General features: G+C 36.3%; 1 protein-coding gene across 2 annotated transcripts in view; it reads right to left on the minus strand.

Annotated features, from left to right (window-relative positions):
* Nucleotides 1-21771, minus strand: part of LOC136345549 (uncharacterized) — a 193058-nt gene that overhangs the window by 60218 nt on the left and 111069 nt on the right. For both annotated transcript variants that reach the window (XM_066293984.1, XM_066293985.1), the window contains one exon: nt 3739-3811. The gene's annotated coding sequence lies outside the window, so the exon portion shown is untranslated. The remainder of the gene's footprint in view (nt 1-3738; nt 3812-21771) is intronic.

Genomic DNA, 21771 nt, shown 5'->3' on the forward strand with positions numbered 1-21771 from the left:
AAAATATCTTCATTTTCTACAAGATAAAGTTCCACCACAATAGTTTCTTCTCGTTAGGCAGTGGTTACATGACAGGTTTCCTGACAAATAGATTAATTGAAGAGCACCAATTGATTGGCCACCGCGATCTCCCGACTTAACACTTTTGGATTTTTTTTCTCTGAGAGCACCCTCGACCTGTTGTTTATATAACCCGGCCTCAAGAGTTGGACGAATTGAAGAGACGAGTTACGGCTGAGCGTAGGTAAATTCAAGTAAAAGTTTTTGTCAATTTTAGAGTACAGTTTGAAAACAGATTTTATTACTATTTAGGAAATAACAGAGAGCATTTTGAACACTTAAAATATTAATAAACAACTTTTCTACTATCCGGTTTACACCAATGCTTGTTTACAGTTGGACATGATGTTTCCTTAAACCTCTCAATGAAGAAAACAGATACATTTGGAAAGGTAATTGAAAACCCAAAGGAGGTATAACTCAACTCGCCTTTCCATTTAAAATTTTAATGGTTATTTCCACTTCCGCTGGGGCGTGCATACGATTTAATAGAAAACCAACTTAAAGAATGCCCCCCTTGAAAATGAAATCGACGTGTTTTTCCATATTTACATGTTTTCTATAATCACCGAAATATCGAGGTTGGTTCGTTTTCAAATTGGCACCTGTATACAACAATAAACAAATATATGTAAAGGGAAACATACGGAACAACCGTTCCTATTCTATTTAAATAAATATGTCATTATGTTGCTAAGTGGAATAAATGATCCAAAAATCACTCTATGAAACGTTAATAACAAATCGACGAAATTGACGGGATTTTTAGGCCCCGTTTGTTAAAACTGATTTTACACATCGTCCAGATGCGGCCAAAGTTCCGCAGTAACAGGACAATTTCACTAATTCATATTACCACGCAACCAGAAGAATCATCCACTAGTGTTTTTAACACATTCTTTCTGCAACGTGCGGTAAAGTCGCTTTAGTTTTGATGCTTAACATGAACACCCCAGATATGACTGGATGTTAATGAAATGCTATGCATTGGTTTATTCGGTAATTAATGTAATTTTTTTTCTCATAGATGGTTCTAACTGTATAAATTTTTAGTAATAATGATCACAAAACGTATGTATATCATTTTAAAACTTGGGTTTTAGTCTTTTTTCAGTAGAAAATTGTACGTGAGTAGTGCACAACAAATAGGTTAAAATTTAAGCTGACGAAGAATGGCGAAAATGACCATTATCGGGACATTTCACTATTTTAGTTTCGAAAGGGCAAAAAAGCAGTGTAAGCTAAGAAGAAATTGTCTGAAGTTTACGATGAGGACTGCCTTACTGAACCACAGTATCAGCGTTGGTTTGCTCGCTTTCACTTCGGATATTTCAATGTGCAAGATGCACCATATCCTGGTGGCCCAATCATCACTGATAACAACAAAATGCAGGCATTAATCGAATTTAACCGGCGTATGATAACTCAAGATATAGCAGAGAAGTTCGGCATATCGAATTCAACCGTTAATATCAGCTTACATCTTGGTTACGTGAACAAACTGGATGGTTGAGTTCCTTACCAATTGAAGAAAATTCATCTCACCAAACGCAATAACATATGAGATACTTTGCTTATCGTAAGGAAAGGGATCCATTTCTAAACAAACTCATAACAGGTCATGAAAAATGAATTGTTTACGACAACGAAATCCGAAAACGAACATGGATCAAGCAAGATGAACCCGTACAATCCACATTCAAAGCCAATATTCATCAAAAGAAGATTATGCTTTCTGCATGTTGGGATTTCCGGGGTATAGTTGTTTTTTAACTGTTTCCGAGAAATCGAACTGTTTGTTCGAATGTCGTCAGCTATCGAAATTGGACGAAGAGATCAGGAGAAAATGTCCTGAACTGGGCAATAGCAAAGGCGCACTGTTCCATGATGATAACCCCACACGTCTTTAATAACACGTCAAAAATTATTAAAGCTAAATTAGGAATCGATGCCACGGCCACTGTACGGCCCTGACTTGGCACTATCAGACTATCATTTTTTGTGTTCTCTTCGAAGCTATAGTCCGTGACATAGCAAAGAGAACACCCCGTAAAAATGGTTTTTGTTTAAATAAATTTTGGTATGCATTTTTATTACGCCAAAACCAATGCTTCATTGAAAAATAGAACAAAGTTAATTGTTAAAAATTAAAAAATAAATAAATAATTTGTCGGTCTTACGCAGTGTCTTATACGTTCCTGTACACGTCTAGGCATGGACCTAATGAGGTGATTGATGTCCTCTTGGGGGATCTCATTCCAGGCTAACTGGACAGCATAACTTTGCGCCGCTAGGGTTTGTGGGGAATGGGGTAAATTATGTAACCTTCTGCCTAAAATATCTCATACATGTTCAATCGGTGAGAGGTCTGGAAATCGAGGTGGCCAAGGCAGCAAATTTATTGCATTTTGTGGAAAGAAGTCCACAGTCACTCTAGCCACGTGTGATTGTGCATTGTCTCGCTGGAAAAATGAATTAACAAGAGTTTCCAGACAAGGTACGAGGTGATGTTCCAAGACCTTTAGGATGTATAGTTGGACTGTTATACTGCCTTTAATGAAAAGTAATCTGTTGCCATATGCGATAGCATCCCACATCATTACCCAGCAGTCTGAAAGACATGCCTCTATATTGTAAACTGAGGATCTCGTCTTGTTCTTATTCTTGTTCGACTTCCATGCATACCCAAAAGGAATCTGGATCCGTCACTAAACTATTCCAGATTCCAATGTATCCGTTCTCTGCACCACTGCAGTCGATTTTGACGATGATGTAAGGTGAGGGGTAACACAAGATGAGGACGGTAGGAAATCAGTCCAAAACTTCTTATTCGGCGATAAATGGTTCGAGTCCCAATGGGCTTTCCATACTCGGCAAACCACTCCTCTACGTGTCTCAGAATCATAATTCGGAAGCGGCGATCTTGACCTTCCGTAGTTCTTCAGGATCGTCCAATTACTCTCTTTCTACCTGTTTGCTCTTCTTGGAACCATGCCTGATATCTCACCACACTGCGGTTTAATCTAGTGGCAATTTCTCCAAGTGACCAACCAGGCTCACGTAGACCCACTAATCGACCTCTCGCAGGCTCGCTCAATTGATGAAAATTTCGCTCCATTCTGCATCTAGGCATATCTGATCAATCTAAAAGCACTTTCTAAGCACACTACTATACGCCAATCAATGGTGTTTTGCAGTCATATTGTTGATTTTTTATTTTTATTTTTTTGGTTAAAAAAAAAACTTAAAATTCGTGATAACTAGCAGATACATTGATAAAAATGGCCGAAAATTTAATCATTTTTTGTGTTCTCATATACAAACATGCATACCGAAAATTATTTGAATAAAATCGTTTTTACGGGGCGTTCTCTTTTTTATATCACGCAGTATATTTGAATGGTAAAACTTTCGATTTTGATCAGGCCGTTAAAATTCAGTTGGATCGGTTTTTGCTTCAAAAAGCCGAGTGTTCTTCGAACGGGGAATTTTTCAGCTTAACGAAAGAGGGCAAAAGATTATCCAATGGTCAATATATAGTTATCCACCCAATGGTTAATATGAGGCATTCTTAAATGGTCAAGATATTATTGATTCATTTTTGTTAATAATGTGGATGAAGTCGTTTTAAAAAACGTAAAAAAAAGCGAACGTAGGTGCTAACACAGTGAATCTCACCTAATTTTCTCTCCAACTATCCGGTGGTGTATCTTGGCCAGCGAGAAGCCGGCGATTCCGATAGCTTTGTCATCTGAAACAAACATTTCAGTTATTTCCAATAAGATTTTTTATTTTTATTTTCAGTCAACAATACATCTAATAAAAATAAACATAATTCTACGAAGTCCACTTTGATATCTTGATAAATAACAGTTTTAATGAATAAAACGTGAACTAGATATTTATCAACGTCGTATCAAGTACATGAGTCATTGGTTTGTTATCGAGGAAGGGAAACTCCTTTCAGAGGCAAATAATGGTGGTGCTTTTCATCTTTCTCTCGCATGGAACATTTTCATCTTTCATCACATAATACGATCTTTAACTAAACAGATTGTTAGAAGACTCAATTATTACCCATATCTATCTTCGATTTATTATTTTCAGCCATTGAAAATGATCACCTCTCAAGGCTGCAATAATATTTAACACCCTGTATACGGTATCTATCTCGGCGAAAATCTCCCAAGCATTACATGCTTATTATTATTTAAATCACAACAAAGGATTCCTATTAATACTCGAGTAAATGATTTGTAACAGTGGATGTTTGGAAACAGGGGCCATGTATTTTTAGATCCAGAATATAAATTTAGAAAACTGGAATTTGGTGTTTGTTTGGTAAGCATCCATACCACAAACCTGCATATTTTAAGATAAATCCAGATGATCCGGATAGATTTAAAAGTAATAATAGAATTCGTGGATTTGGGTGCGATCGAAAATGTCGTTCTCTCTTAGGGGTTAATGAGGACGCATTCCTCTTCATTAGGTTTTTGGATATGGGAGAAGTTGTTTGAGAAGTTTAAAACTAGAAGAGAAACCTGAATAGGGCGGGAATTATCATTAATCTGTTAAGACAACTTCAGATTCCCAATCTAAACTAAGAGATTCAAATGTAGTTCAAAGGGAAGAAATGGTCCTCAACATGTTGCCCATTTACACAAATGTCGGATCAAATTAGAAACTACCGGAAATAAATATTTTTTTGTTTAAAATTGAGTTTTTGGAGCTCAAAAATTGTGAGCATCCTGAAGTCTATTCGCCCCATTTGAAACTAAAACAACAGCAAAAGCATCCAAAATTTCCGAACAAAAGTTTGATTTTACTCAAAAAGAGAAAAAACTGCTGCCAAAGAAGATTGCTGAAAATGAAATATTGTTCAAAAATCGTCTAATAACAAATAATTTGCAGTCTTCTCTCTATCGCTTTAGAAAGCTCTCGAAAAGTAACTGAAAGCGTTGTAAAATTATGGTAAAGTGCTTCAACATCCTGCCATACTGCATGTAAAATAATTTACAATTAAGGGTGGCCATCACTATAGTCAAATTGTCTTTTTTCGTTGCGGAGGTGGTTCAGATAGCCACTAAATTCCGGTTAAGTTAACGTTAATTCGGAAAAAAAACTGCCTGTTAGTTGCTAGTTGACAGCTGTCGGTAACTGTACATTTAAGAACCAGTCTTAAGGTTATTTATCTGTTGAAACAAGTTACTGAGATAATTAATTCTTATTGAGTATTAGAAACTCCCACGGTAATGTAGTGGTCTGGGTGGCAACCCACCGTGTGGAGGGAGACCGGTTCGAGCCTCGGTAGGTAATAGACTTTTGTATCTGTATAAAGAACAATTACAGTGAAACTTCCGTAAGTCTAACGTTCATAACTGGAACTTTCGCAAGTCGAAAATCTCTATAACACAAAACAAATTAAACGCACAACAACCCAAAAATTTCCATAGTTCGATTTTTTACGATTTTCGAATTTTAACGAAAATTTTCGAAAAGGGTAGTGAAAGCATTTAGCTTTCTGAGGAACGCCCCTTCAGAAGCGTCAACGATATATGAATATAACCTATGTTGGGTGAGCTAAGAACATGCAATTTTCAGTATTTTCATTTTACTTATACGATTTGCAATGGGTCCCCCGCAAAAACCAGAGTGCCATATAATTGAAAAAAAATCGAATTTCTTGAAACCGTAAATAGTGGAGTGAAAAAGAAGTTAATTGCAGAAAAGTATGAAATTTCGACGAGTACCTTATCAACCATTAAAAAAAATAGAAAATCTTTTGTGGAATTTGGTGAAAGTGTAAATTCTGGTAAGTCAAACGTAATAAGCCACGAAAAACTGCGAATGCAACTGTGTACAACAAAGTGGTTTGTCTTTCCCAGACAACGAAACTTACCAATTTCTGGGCCAATACTTAAAGAAAAATCTATTCAATACATAAGAAGCTTACGTGATGAAGATTTCAGAGCTCAGAGAGAGAGAGACAAATTAAAAAAAAAGGTATGCAGTGTACATAATTACTCATTTACATTACACACATACAGTAATGGCCAAAAGTAGATAGACAAACAGAGTGCTTCAATTAAATCGTGCATATGTTAATTGATCGGTTTCCTATGCATGTATGTCATTTGTCGCAAAACACGTTATAAGAAATAATAAACAAATGTTAGTAAAATTACTTTATTGTCAATAAAAAAATAAATTTTTGGAATTCATCTGGTCAAAAGTAGATAGACGTGGTAAAAACAGTTGAATTTACTTTAAATTCTTAAGATATCAGAAAACTAGTAGTAAAATTTGCATTTGGTTTATAGTCTACAACATGCTTCGTGGTGTAAAAGTGTCCACTGATTTGAAAGAACGAACTGTTAAAGCTTTCAGTGAGGACGAACGGCAAGTGCAAATCTCCCGCAGGTTCGATGTTAAAAAGGTCACTATTTGGGCTATAACAAAAAGATATCAAAGAATTGGACCAATTAACCCGAAACTGAAAACTGGACGACCAAGGAAGCTGAGTAAAAGAGATGTGCGGAAAATAAAGACTATTTGTTCGAAAGATCCATTCGTGTCTTCTGAGAAAATTCGATCTGAGCTGGAAGTTTTCGAAGTTTCTGTGTCTTCAAGGATTGTAAGACGAAGACTAGTCGAAGAGAAATTATTTGCACGCAGGCCGGCAAAAAAACCACTTCTCGGTAAGAAAAATCGAAAGGCCCGAATGGAATTTGCCAAATTGGCTGAAACAGGATTAGAAACGAGTTTGCTGAAACGATGAATCTAAGTTCAATTTGTTTAATTCCGATGGCATTCAATACGTTAGACGTTCCACTGGTCAGCGATTAAACCCCAAATACACCAGACCCACGGTCAAGCATGGAGGAGGATCGGTAGTGATATGGGGATGTTTCAGCGGTTTTGGTATTGGCCCACTACATAGAATAAATGGAATCATGGTCACATTTCTGTACCGGGATGTACTTCAGAATGTTATGTTACCTTATGTTGAAGACAATTTACCCTTACGATTCCATTTTCAACACGACAACGACCCCAAACATTCCTCAAAGTTAGTTAAACGGTTTCTTGAAGAAGAAAAAGTACCGATTTTGAAGTGGCCTTCCCAGTCGCTCGATCTGAATCCCATAGAAAACCTGTGGCAAATTGTTGACCAAGGATTGAGAGATAAAAATTATTCAAATTGCGATAAACTGTTTATTAAAATACAAGAAAAATGGCAAAATATTGATCCAGCAATATTAAATAAATCGATTGAATCAATGCCTCGTCGATGTCAGGCAGTCATTGACAATAATGGGTATTTTACCAAATATTAGTGCCTTGTGAAAGGTCCCAATTGATTTTTTAAATAATTTGAAGGAAATTGTTATGTTTTTATTTTCATTTTTGAATTGTCTATCTACTTTTGACCACTACTGTATTTAAGTATTTTCTAATGTTTTTTTTTAAATTTCAGTCAAGATAAGGGGCACCCTAGCAGAAAGTCCGTGGTGAGAGTATAGCCTTGGAGGAGGAGAGAGTGTTGAAACTTGTAAATTAACCATTTTGCCGCAACTTCTATCTCGTTACACTGCAAAAATATTTTCAAAGCTGATGAAACCGGACTTTTTTTCCAAATGATTACTGGAAAAAAAGACTCGCCATGAAAAACGATAAATGCTATAGTGGGAAATTCAGTAAGGCAAAAGTAACTTGTTTACTAGCAGTAAACACGGACGGCAGTGAAAAAAAAAATTGTGTTAATTGGGAAAAACGCAAAATCAAGATTTTTCAAAAGAGTGAAAGCGTCACCAGCGGATTAACATAATAACAAAAAATCCTGGGGAGAGCTTTGAAAAATGGCTTCTGAAAGTAGATGGCAAATTTATTAAAGAAAAAAGAAAAATTCTATTTTTAATGGATCACTGCGTTGTTCGCCGCCGAATTCAAGACAGGCTTAAAGCAATCGAACTGCAGCTTTTCCCACCAAACGTGACATCGAAAGTGCAACCTCTTGATCAATACATCATAAAGATTATTAAAGATCGTTATAAACGACGAATCCTAATTAAATTGCTGGATTCGTACGATCGATTAAATCGGATACAACCTAAAATTGATCTACTTGATTGCGTAAAAGTTGCACAGTGTAGATGTTACGAAGAACGATGTTACGGAGAGAACTATCCAGAAGTGCTTAAAGAAGGCACTGTTGCGGAGGAAGACGATCTTCATTGTTAGAATTAGATGAATGTAGATAATGCTTCGTTAAAATTTTTTTTTAAGTTGATGAAGGTACCATAACAAATGAATTTCCCACTGATCAGGGCATTATTGATGGCGCTAATTAAGCTTTTTCTTCAACCGAAGAACAAGAATCTCTATCCGAAGTAGATGATGACGTCGGGGAAGTTGAAATGACTAAGCCGTCTCGTCGAGAAGTGTGAAGTGCAATTGAAGTACTAAGAAACTTTTTAGCTTTGAGTGAATGCACGCATTCCATTTAGTTTTCATTAAATAATGATGAAATTTTCTTTAAAGTACTAGTAGTAAAATTGCTCACCAAAGTTCGATTACTGATTATTTAACGTAACTCTTGATATAAGCTATAGCTTCATCAATAATATCAAGAATATTAATGAGTTGCAGTCTTGTACATATAGAGCATCCCAAAAATATGCCGACAAACTGTGAAAGGTGATGGGGGAAATCACGACATACTTTCTTCTTTAACAAACGCACGCCTGCAAATGAGCCGTGTGAGTTGTAGAGCAAATAAAATATTTTAAGCCATATCAAATAACTAAGGTTAATTCTTGATATAATTGGACACCACTGTGTTTCATGAATTTTTTTTTGCTTCAACTATGTTTATTATTGGGAAGCACAAACATTTCTCTATCACAATTAGACATTCCAAAGACGCCAAGTTTAACACCGTAGGACGTATGACTTGTATGTACTTTATCATTATTCAGTTGGCATCGTAAGATTCATCTTGTTGAGGGGTAAATCAAAACTTGTGTTGAGAATGGACGTTAATTTCTCATTTGAAGAGCTTGTTAATATGCATCTTGCTTTAGTGCAGCAAATCGTAATGGAAGAACAGCTCCACGCTTTTATGAGTAGAGGTATTCATGATGCCAGCAACCTCATCATACAAAATTTACTTCCATCTACCGTCACCTTAGAGAATGTGGGAACCTAAAGCATCGTGGCGGTGATGGTCGTATAAGAACAATTCGTACGGTTGAATTTGAAGGAGTTTTATACTGTGAGGAGGTAAATGAATCCACAAGTGTTCGCACAATTGAGTTTCATGTGGGATCCTCCAAGTCGACGATACAGCGTATGTTGCATGAACGACTCTTTTACCCTTACCATTTACGAGGACAAGCTTTAAATCCTGAAGATTGTCCATATCGGTTTGCTCTTTGCCAATGTTTTTAGGTCACAACTTAATAGAATTTCCGGAGAATAGTTTTGTTTACTGATTGGACGTTTTTCACGAGCGATGGTTATTTTGATAGTAGAAACAGCCACATTTGGAATGATGAAAGGTCTTACGCCGTGGTCTCTACAAAACACCGGCAACAATTTTCGATAAACACGTGGGCTGGTATTATTGGAGAGACTCTAATAGTTCACTTGCTGCCAAATCGTCTGAACGCACACATTTCTCTCTATTTTCTGCAAAATGTTTTGCCTCAATTGTTAGAAAATGCTCCTTTAGACATTAGGACTGACACGTGGTTTTAACATGAAGCGACACCTCAACATTTTGGTTTAAACGTGCGTCAGTACTCGGGTCAGCGTTTTCGCAACCGATTGATGGGAAGAGGAGCTCCTTTAACTTGGCCCGCGCGTTCTCCTGATCTCAACCCCTTGGATTTGGCGGTTGTCTCAAAAATCTGGTGTACGACACGCCCATTCGTAATGAGGAAGATCTCTCAGCAAGAACAATGGCCAGTTGTACACATTTAGAAGCTATTCCTGAAATATTTTATGGGGTTCACGAGCCAATGAACTGTCGGCGCAATCTATGTATCGAAGCAAATGGCCGCCGCTTTGAACAATTGTTGCAAGCTATTGTTCACTTATTAATAAAACAAAACCCAATAAGAACAAAAAGTTAGCATAATTACTAAAACCATGTTGCCTTTTTTCTGCCCAAACGAGCCATTTGAGGGCGTATATTTATTAAAGAAAAAAAAATTGTATTGATGTCCTTCATCACCCCTCAAAGTGTGTCGGTATATTTTTGGCACACCCTGTATGAGGAGCAATATATTAAAAACACATTATGAGCCAGACACGCAAGTGTTGGGAAATCGCAAAAAACTATAAATTCTTACCCCCTTGTTCTTTGAATGTAAGATTTTGAGGAACGCTAGTTTTCTGGATCTACATTAATGTCATAGAGTTCGATAAAATAGGACAATGAAAGAGTCAAAAATATTTTTCGAAATTTTGGAAACAAAATCCGTTTTGATACGGCAAAGATATAACATGCGTTTTGATCTGGACACAACTGTAGATAATGCACTTTAAAGCGTCATAAAATTAAAACAAGCTACTCACAACACATATTTTGTTAAGAAGTTAATTAATAACTTTAAATTAAAAATCCAAATGTTTTATACCGAGTTCTTTCTCGAGGCAGTCGCAGTTTTCATTTACTTCGTTATTTCAAGCATCTGAAATGATTACGGATGCAGTCACATTAACAGGAGAAAATAAAACTGCGTAGAAAGACCAACTTGCTAAAGGAATAATATCCTCTCAATGAGAACCAAATCTAACTATTAATAATTTTTTAATTAAATTTTTCTCATCCGTAATCTTCTTTTCATTTATCGCATTTACTCATAGAAATATCACGAAGAATAGGTAAATCGCGTAATGTCTTTCTGCGCTTCGTCAGAGGATTAAATGGCTTAGTTACGTCATCGTACCTATATATGGGTTCCATTTTAATTCGAACTGCTCATTCATTCTCCTTACGGAATTTTGGGAAGAAATTTTTCGCGAGTTCACTTATCCCATCCATTTTCCTTAATACGGTTATTAGGCTCTTATAATCCTTTAGAAACCCATTTCTTTCCTAACCTGCCAACTTCACTAACTTCTCGATGGATATTGCGATGACCAGTCGGATCAAAAATGCCCTAAAATTTTCCAAGTTTTGTTTTTTAACGGGCCCAAACACTCCATCTACCGGCAAATATGAGTGGCCTCGAAGTGGGAAAATCAAACTTATTTCTTTAACAGCCTCGAGGGCTTCTTCTTGGAACCCATGGGCTGTGGAAGGAATAACGTGTTGATTCTTATTCTGTCTAGGGTCGTTTTCGGCAGCGGTTGAACCTATAGAAGATCAAAGACAAACGTGAATGGATGAAAACCGTAGCTCTCACTTCGTGAAGCGTTAGATCTGTTGTGAGTTTTCTTTTCGACATCACCACAAGGTTTTATTTCACTTCCAGGACGAGAGCAATAGCTGCAGGTATCAGAAGCGGCAGATCCAAATCCCGAATTAAATTTAGTCTCAAAAATTTTTATAAAAAAAGTTTTCTTGTATTTCCTGGCTCACTTTATCATTTTACAGGGTAATTTGGTAATGTTTGGCGAAGCAGTAAGGTAAATCCTTTTACTTTTATTTCGGCTATTACGACTTTGGCGTACCTTTGGACCATATGAGAATTCATACACCTACCTTTTTATATCTTAAAATTTTTTCGACACGTCCTCCTCTTTTATCTCTAACTCTTTTCACCGATAAAATTCCTTCCTCCATTTAGGCCTCCTTGACCAATATTAAATCATTTTTGGAAAAATTTTGAACACACGGGAACTTCTGATTTACCTAACCCTAGCAAAAGATACTTCACAGAACATTTTAGTTGATTATTTTTTCTTAATTCTGGGTAAATATGATAAAGCCTTGCCAACGGTCCATTCATGAAATATGACGATCTCTTATCCTGTTCTTCTCTCTTTGATTTGAGAAATATTAACCTGTTTGATCTAGCGACTACCTTTTTCTCAATGGCTCTACATTTAGAATGACCCTCCGTGTGATTGCAGGGGTATCGAATGTTAACAAGGAGCGGATCAATGTCTTTGTATCTAAGTATAAAACAAAAAGTAACAATAATGCCGGTTTGTTTTTACCATTTACTTTTCGTTATATTGAATTTCTCGTTTTGTCTTCCTTTGTAGTTTTTTTTTTTAATTTCTTTCAATTGCATCTCCTGCCATTGCACAATGCTGCTCTTCCATTGTTTTTTGCTTTTATCACATATAAACTCAGACAATTTAATTAACTGTTCACGGTTTATTTTAGGTTATATCGAAATGTGGGAATTCCCTATTAATCCTCGGGGCGTTCCCATGTCAACTTCCAATGTTCCAATGTTCACAATACCGCGACCTCTATAGCCGGTAATAAAATCCGCATCAAACTTAATTTCGCCTAGGGTGACGGAAAATGTTTTTTGATAAGTTATCCCTCGTATGTTCTCTGTGTTCTTTTGCTTTTGTGTTAACAAAACTTTCACATAAAAATTAAAATTTTATTTTCCCTCTAACTCCAAGTTTCTACAACTCGAACGAACTTCGGCAACCCTTGAAATTCGAGTTATGGAAGTTCCAGTATGCGAAGCCCAAAAATTGTAAAAAATTAGCTGGAAGTCGTAACCGACTGGTGACTATCGTAACTGTAAAAAGAAGAGCCCCGAAGCTAAAACGAGCTCCGGAACGGTTAAACCATATTGAACACGGTTCAGGACTTATTTGAATTTAGGTGATGAAGATTTCTACTCGACCACTCCCGCAGCAACGTGGTCGTTTCTCAGATCCTTTTAGGTACAACCTTTCAGCACGAACAGATACCGCTTTGAACAACTTTAATAATTATCACTTTACCAGAAAGAGAAATAATTTAACTTGCAAAGTAAATACATAATACATATTGTCCTGCTCAATGGGCACGTTGCATTATTGCCTGCCAACGTATATCACTTAGGGGCCAGTAATGTTTAGAGCGTGAAATTTAATGGGCTTACTGGGTACACAAATCGATATATTTGGGGAATTTTTGCGATTCGACGTTAAAAGGCGTTTATTTTCCCTTTTTCCATTGTTTCCCGCTGCAGGAACATTGAAAAAGGGATTGTGATTATTAGTATTTGACTATAGATATTGGTATTTTGAATTACGCACAGAAGATTGCACCTCAGTGAGATCTATTGATATAATGGTCCGGTCAAACAATTCGGCAATAAAGCAGATCACTAATTTGTAAATGTTTCGATTAATATACTCAAAATTCTTCAAAGCTCAATCAGCTTCAATCCGCATTCCTTGTGAACGACCAGATTAACCCTTCGTCAAGTTTATACATCTGAATATTCTCCGGTAGCAACAAAATGAATTTCCGAATTTTCCTTTTTATATGTTCGGCCAAATAAAAATTTACTGGGATTCGGTATTTTTCCTCTTTGTAAATTATTCCAATATAATTCAATTGAAGGAGACCAATCGAATTCACCATAAAATTGATTTTCTCTTGATTAGGCTGTAATTTGGTTACTCAGTTGGGGAATAATTAAGTATAGCTATATTTCACATTAAGTGCACTTTAACCTAGAGAGTTCACCTGAAATAACCACTTCGTAGCTACTTTCTCCTTCAATTTTCGTTTCCTGAGAGTTTCAGATTATCCAGAACACCGTTATTCTTCTCCCAGGCTGAAAGCTGGATTCATTTTACCATTACGTCTTGATCCGTTAAACTCTAAAACAACTACACACGAATCTTGTGAAAACTGGGTTTTCCGCAATGACTGGAAATATAATTAATGCCATCAATTATTGCGTAACTTATCCTCCTTTTAACAAAGCCAGCTGATAATTCCACCTTTTCGAAGTGATCATTTTACGCGTGATTATTTTGAACGCCCTGTAGAGTTCCCGCCTGGTTTCGAAGGTGTCAAGAAAGTCGAAAAAAGCGGATCACGTACTTTCTTTGAGCAATTAAAAAGACATTTTAATTTCTCAAACTGCTTTAACCGACATAAACCCTTTCCGCGAAGATAATTTTTTTGGACTTTTCGACTTAATTAATTTAACATTTAAGAAAAATTACTAATTGCTAAAATGCAAAACAAAGACGAAAACGCACTTGCCCTAATAATAATCATCTTATATTTAGCAACTTTTTCTCTAATATCTTTAAGGACAAATTCAAAGCGTTCGATTGAGCGCAGTCGGGCATTGTCGGATTTTGATGATGACTAATACAAATTAATAAAAAATATCCCTTTTATTGAAAACAGAGGGGATTCTATGTCGGTTGATAGGTTGCAGAGAGAAAATCTTTAAAAGTGTTCTAATGGAAACAAACCACAATCAAAAGGAGATCAATACATGAAAGAGACGCAAAATGCGGTCCATCTCGATGGCTAAAATGTGATATAGATGAATGTTAAACCGAAAGGTAAAAGAAAAAAATAGAAAATACGAAATTAAAATTGGTGACATGCAGTATTGTACAAATGAAAATCAGTTGTACTTGTTTGAGATGGTCATTCGTCTAGTTGAAACGATATGTACAAATAAATGAATAGTCTAAAAAGAGCTTTAAAATTATTCATTTTCTATCATGTGTATACGTAATGGTCAAATGATAGACTTTTTAAAAGTTTTGAATCTTTTCCACATTACTGTCCTCTACAGCTCATCCCAAGTTCCCTACTCAATTTTCCATCCTGATTACCCTAATCGATTATCTTGTAGCATTTTAATTATGCATTAATTGCATTAATTGCACATTGATCGGTCAAATTTGATAATTATTGCACAAATGAAGCAAAAAAACATGATGATTGTATTGAGAGCCAGTCCATGTTACTTAGGTGTTATATACATGGTGAACCATTTAACACGGAAACACTCCTGTAACTCTTGCATGTATAACTCGATTTCAAAGAAAAAAACCTCAAAAGTTAGAGAAAAAACTCTATGCTGTTAACATTGTTTTCTAACTCACCCGAGCCAAGCCTTCTATAATGCGTTTTCCATGTCAAAATTCGGGAAAAAAAATTATAGATTTTTTTGGAGAAAACTAAGCACGCCAGTGAACTCAGTACCTTTCAAAATTGGTATGTACCAAATTTCGTAACAAAAAATAAGAATTATTAACCATTTCAGAGAAGTTTCTTTTATAGTTGCAGACGATATTATTTTATCAAAATAGCCATAAAAAGAAATTCAAACGAATTAATTTTGAATGATAAAAGTCAAATAAATTTCCTTTTGTAGGGAAATTAAAGTGGTTAAAATTTTCTAGAATTTCTTCCGCAAGAAGTGATGAAGGCTTTGGACGATTTGTCATTCGCTTATTTGAGAAACCTCTATCTTCAATTAGATGGCAGTCCTGTTCATAATTGCGTTTATGGGAGACAACATTTAAATTTGGGATTTTTCGAAAATAAGTGTTTAAGTCTCAACGGTCCACTAATCGAATGGCCTCCTAGATCACCCGATCTTACGTCTCTTGATTTTTTTCTGTCGGGCACGATCAAAAATAAAGTTTATAAATTGCGCCCTCGCGACATTGAAGATCTTGGAATACGCATATCCAAAGCTTGTGAGGAAATAGCTTCACAACAATTGAAAAATGTCCAAAAGAATATAAAAAAAAAGAAATGTATTGAATTAAAGGGTAGGCTAGTGGAAGTTTCCAAGATTGAGTTTATTAGTTTGTTTATTTATTTTTATTTGTGTTTATGACTATCTTGATAAAATAATATTCTTTGCAAACGTAAAATAAACTTTTTTCAAATTGTTAATATTTATCATTTTTCCGTAGCGTGTTTATGTTTTTCCAAGAATACACTCTAACCCTTTTTTTCGATTTTTGACATAGAAAACGAGTTTTGGTAGGCATTGGTCGGGGGAGTCAGAAAACCACTTTTACAGCATAAACAGAGGTTTTCTTTCTCTATCTTTTGAGCCTTGGTTTTTCGCAACCTAGTTACAAATGCAAATGTTAGACGAGTGTTTCCATGTCAAATGAGCTACGCTGTATGTAATACTGACCTAATTATTTAAATAAATAATCATTAATTTCACGTTAAATTAATTACAATTCATTTAATATCAACTTAAACTGATTGATAATTTAATACTCCCTCGATGCTGATCGGAATACAATCAAAACATAATCTCTCGATAGTAATAAAACATTTCTCATTTCGTATTTATAGACAAATGTAGGTGTTTGCGAACTTTCCCAATCTGTGAGGGGAGAGGTATGCCTCAGTTCTGAGTCCCCTGAGCTCTATTTTTTTTTAACGTATATAAGAAAAATAAATAACAAACATTTTTCTTCAATTTTAGTCCCTTTTTAGAACATCCGTTGGTACATCTTGGTTGTTGCGTCGCCCCCACCGACTCCAAACAGAAATGTGTGGACATGCATTACTTAGTTCCCCCACTGTTATTTCATGTAAATAGAAGGCTAATCATTGACCTGATGATTTTTCATTAATCTTTACCTCAGAGCGTTTCGTCATAACTTCCAATCAAGCATATGCTTTTCAAGGCTAATGCAGCCAGAGGCCGCGACTTTGATGGGATGATATCATCATGTGCTCTGCTACAAAACAGAAAGATAAATGATCGATACAGCAGTCGATTAACCACAAATGGGCGATATTAAAAACTGTCGTGAATGTTTTGGAAATTAGATGCAGAAAATCTCCACGATGATCCTTCAGCATTAACTCGTCAAAAAGGGGGGTTTTCAACTTCCAACCACCGGGTTAAACCTTTTTTTTTTCTGGCAAAATCCTCTTCCGGAGCTGGCAATTTATCGACAAAGGACTTTAATGGGGGGCATTTTCATCTTTTGATCTCGTTTTCGCTGTTTCAAATTACGTAGCAATATTCAACAGGAAATAAAAATTATTTTGCACAATTGGGCGATGTCTACCGATAATTGCGTAAGCAGACAGACACACCTTCTCCTGCATCATAATGTGAACTTCACACCGTGCATTCTCATAATAGTGGTCATTGTCATAAATTAATGGCCCCACTTATTACGTATTCACCGCGAGATATTTTCTATTCAGCTCTGTATGCCACCGATTTGCATTGTCCTCATTATGTAGCTACATGCTTAAAACATACTCCATGCATGAAGCGAAGTCAAGGTGAAGGCAACTGTTGATATTGTTATCATCGTGTTCTGTATTATATTTATCAGGTTACGTGCTGTAACCAATTCTGAGATTTTTAAATATGATGGCTTGAGGGAGTTTTCGGAGTTATGTCAATAGCATTTTATTTATTTTGGATCTTTATTGAATTATTCCCTGCCCAACGAGTAAACAGTATAGTAACAGATAACGAGTCGATGCTTCTCATTTCCTAGAAAGTGAACCACAAAATACACAATTTTGGGAAAGTACAAACCATGCTGACTAAAAAAATCGATACTTTCAGGGTGGATTCAACAGCGGTATGAAACTCGAAAATGAGCGATTAATGTCACAATTATTCCTAAAATCAATCTGGGCTAATCGAGGGGTCAGTAGATAATCATCTGAGTTTCCTCGCGGGAGGGCCCCGGAGAGAATAGCAAAAAATCCGACTATAAAACCAACATCACAGCCCTTTTCACTGACCGGACTAGGGCGGGTACTGCGTACCTACCGTGAGATCCATTTAAGAAGGAAACACCCCTGTGATTTATGCGTTCACAAATCAACTCCGAAAAACCAATGCTCCAAAGATAGAGAATAAAAAGCTCTATTTATGGGACAAAAATTGTTTTCTAACTCACGTGACAAAAGTCCACCATAATTTGATTCCTATGTGAAAAATCGGAAAAAGATCAGAGTGTTTTTTTTTGGAAACATAAGCGCGCCACTTAATTCAGCGTTCTGTAAAATGATTACGTACCAACTTTCATAATAACAATTATTAACCACTTCAGAGGAGTTCGTATTATATTTGCAAACTACGTTATTCCATCAAGATAGCAATAAAAGCAAATTCGAACGAATTAAATCGACTAATAAACGTCAATTTAATTTCTTTCGAGATTGCTCAAATTTTCTAAAATTTCTTCAGCAAGAAGTGATTAAGGTTTTGGACGATTTGCCACTCGCTTATTGGCGAAACCTCGATCTTCGATTAGACAACAGTCCGGTCCGTAATCACGCTTGTGAGAGACAGTATTTAAATTTAGGATTTTTCGAAAAAAAGCGTTTAGGCCGCAATGGTCCACTAATGGAATGGCCGCCTAGATCTCCCGATTTTACGTCCATTGATTTTTTTCTTTGACGCACGATCAAAAATAAAATTTATAAACCGCGTCCTCGCGACATCGAAGATCTTCGAACTCACATACGCAAAGCTTGTGAGTAAATAGCTCCAAAATAATTGAAAAATGTCGAAAGGAACATTTTAAAAATATACAATAAATGTTTGGAATTGAAATGTGGGTCAGCGGAAGCTTTCAAGATTTAATTTATTAGTTTATTTTATTTTTTATTTGTCTTTATGGTTATCGTGATAAAATAATATTTTTTGCAAGTATTAAAATAAACTTCTCTGAAATGGTTAATAAATGTTATTGTGGCACGTACCCATTTTAAAGAATGCCGAATACAGTGGCGTGCTTAGTTTTTCCCCCAGAAACACCCGGATCCTTTTTTTCTATTTTTTACACAGAAGACAAGTTACGGTAGGCCTTGCTCGGGTTTATTAGAAACATTTTTTAGAGCATAGAACCTTTCGTTGTCGATTTTTTCAGCCTTGGCTCTTTGAAATTGAGTTTTAAATGCAAAAATGATAGGAGTGTTTCCATCTTAAATGGGTCAATCTGTAACGTTTACTAACCAAGGGTAGTAGGTCAATATAAGGTTAGGGACAGCGATACCTTCACATTTCCCTGATGCGCCGAGGAGAAAACTCTATTAGTCAGTATTGGCCATAATCCCTTACAATTCGCTCTTCATCCTCCCTTAAGATCACTTAGCTCAGATTAAATCCGTCAGTATAAAATCTGTTCATGTCAGTTCAAGTGATTAGCTTATTTTCTTGAACAATTCGAGGTTCCGGGTATCATTTTACGTTTAAAATATCAAGAAGATTATTTCAAGACAACCCAGCGACGTGGAAAAATTAAAGTTCTAAATATACCCCCTTGCTTCAGGTCAAATACCTTTTGTGAGAAATGCAATCCTCAGATTACGATTCTTCATTAGATTCCACAAATGCAATTTGATTCCAGGAGAAACGATCTTTCAAAATCTCTTTGATGGATGAATTTCGGTTAAGGCACCTCGGATATACAGGCCACCAAGAAATACCAAACTTTTGCTGTGATCATGTCTGCGAAGAAATTTCTCCGAGTTTTTAACGCGACGAAAAATTCGAATGACGTACCAAATTCCTTCATCTGTTCATCGATATTTCATGAGATCTCGTTGAAGTTCTGGTTCTACAGTGGAATTCATCCGCAGCACCATTAAGGATGAGTCAGCAGCGTAATAAGACAACTTGCAGTGACTTTCTATAATATTTGTATAATACACCCACAGCTGTGGTCTATGTCATCTTTAAATTTAACCCTAATAAACACATTATGAGAAGTTTTTCTGCTTGCTGACCCTTGATGACCTCAATTAAGAGGTGGTTTTCTCTTTTCAATGAGTGACTTCGTGGTATTTGTACATGTTCACGGGGAGTCCGTAAGTCGATGTTATTTCCGCAATTAACACAATCGAAAGCTTTAACAAAATCTACGAAGCAGCATTAGAGCTGTGCAGTTCTTCTTCAAATTGTGACACGATTTGTTATGGTTTTCTTCATCATTCATCCGAGTTCGAATAAACTCATTGGCTATTCTTAACGTTTGGAGCGGAGGAAAGGAACTTTCCTTTGAAAATAACTTTTAACTTTTGTTAACTTTGGTTTGAACTTTTTGTTCGTTTTACATTTATTTTACTTTAAATTTTTGACTTTTATATTCACAAAAGAAGGCAGTGGGCTTTAAAAAGTTTTTTAACGAAGATGTAATTGATTTTATGCTTGACCTGCTATCCACCACTTAAAGATTTACCACTGCAGATGTCGACTATCGGAACTAGAGAACGAAACGGTTGCGGAGGTAGTTCCTATAAAAACGAAAAAAAAACTGATACTTCTGAACACAAATATAAATATAGCTCCACTAACACCCAGAATATTAACACACTAAGGGCATTTTACGATCCCTAAAGTCCTTTCGGGCGAAGTATCTTGAACTTGTCTTCGAATAGTAGGAGTGGTGAACGCAATAAAATATACCTGCCTTGAAAAAGGACGTTTGTGGCCTTAAGTTCAACAAGGGCCGAATTGTTTAACATATTGCGTCATTCCGTAATGGAACAGGGTCAGTTATATTTTCCCGGAACACGGGAATGAAGGCCGACCCACCGCTCCTAAAGTCGGCCTCCCACGGCAAGCCAATTACCGAGTGAAATTTCGAAAATTAACCTCTGGTTCGACGACCCTTGTTGCGGTTTGATCGGATATGTGGAATAGCGATAAAAATACTAGAATAGCATAGCATCGTTGAAACATTCGATTCTGAACGGATAGTGTAAAAATAGAACCCGTAAAGTGTGGCCAGTCCAGAAAATTTCCTCCGTTCTTTCTCTTAGAACTCAATGAAGTCGCGTCACAAAAACAGATGGCATATGCTCGTGGGATGCTGGCTTTAGACGTCTGAAGGCAATTGTGTTAATCACGGTAATGTACCGAATTCTTGATAAATGAGGAGTAGTTATCATAAAACTGATCTGACCTAGGACAAGCCAAACCGATGATGATATCGAACCATTAGACTTCCTAGTATCGTAGTAGATTTCCTCAAGTAATTCCGAAAATTTTATTGGCACTAAAATGCATAAAATGTATCATCCTGACAAATACTGCAAACAAGTAATCGCACGTGATTTGCATTCGATTTAATTTTATGTTATAATGATCCCTATTGCAGCCTGTATATTTATGCGTATTTTTCGCAAGAGGAACAAAACCGATTTAGTTGTAGACCTCATGAGTGGTGTGGTAAAGAGATAAAAAAGGGAATTCCGAAAATCTTCCACTGAGGGTCATTGAGGCATTTTCGATAAAAGTCTTCGAGCAGGCTTCAATCAAGGCTCTATGGACATAAAAAGATAATAAACTTTTTTCAAGTCGACAGAATCAGGACAGAACACTACTTCGCTTTGAATATTGTGGAATACCGACTTTAGGCCGTGCAGCGGCTGGGAGTTCCACGAGTTCGACGTCCAACTCGCTGACCATTCTATCATGGATGGCGAGCTTTAAATGACCAGAGGTTGGCACTTTGGCTAATGTATTACTATGCCAAACCACGTATAAACTTATTTTTGCTCATAATATGCAATCTTCAAGATGATAAGTGGTAGTGGACATGCAAATACCTTATATTGAAGTGAGAGTAACGGGAATATTTATGAACGCAATGCAGGATTTCCAAGGTAGGAAGCAGTGAAAATGCAAATTTTTTATGTCGAGTGGGAGTAAGGAAGGCACAAAGACCTCTCAGAAATGCTATCTTAAGCTCTTACAGGCATTTACACCTGATTTAACCACCTTTCGATCAGTTTTACCGAAAGTGGGT

The sequence above is a fragment of the Euwallacea fornicatus genome, chromosome 20 (genome assembly GCF_040115645.1).
Source record: "Euwallacea fornicatus isolate EFF26 chromosome 20, ASM4011564v1, whole genome shotgun sequence".
Classification (NCBI taxonomy): domain Eukaryota; kingdom Metazoa; phylum Arthropoda; class Insecta; order Coleoptera; family Curculionidae; genus Euwallacea; species Euwallacea fornicatus.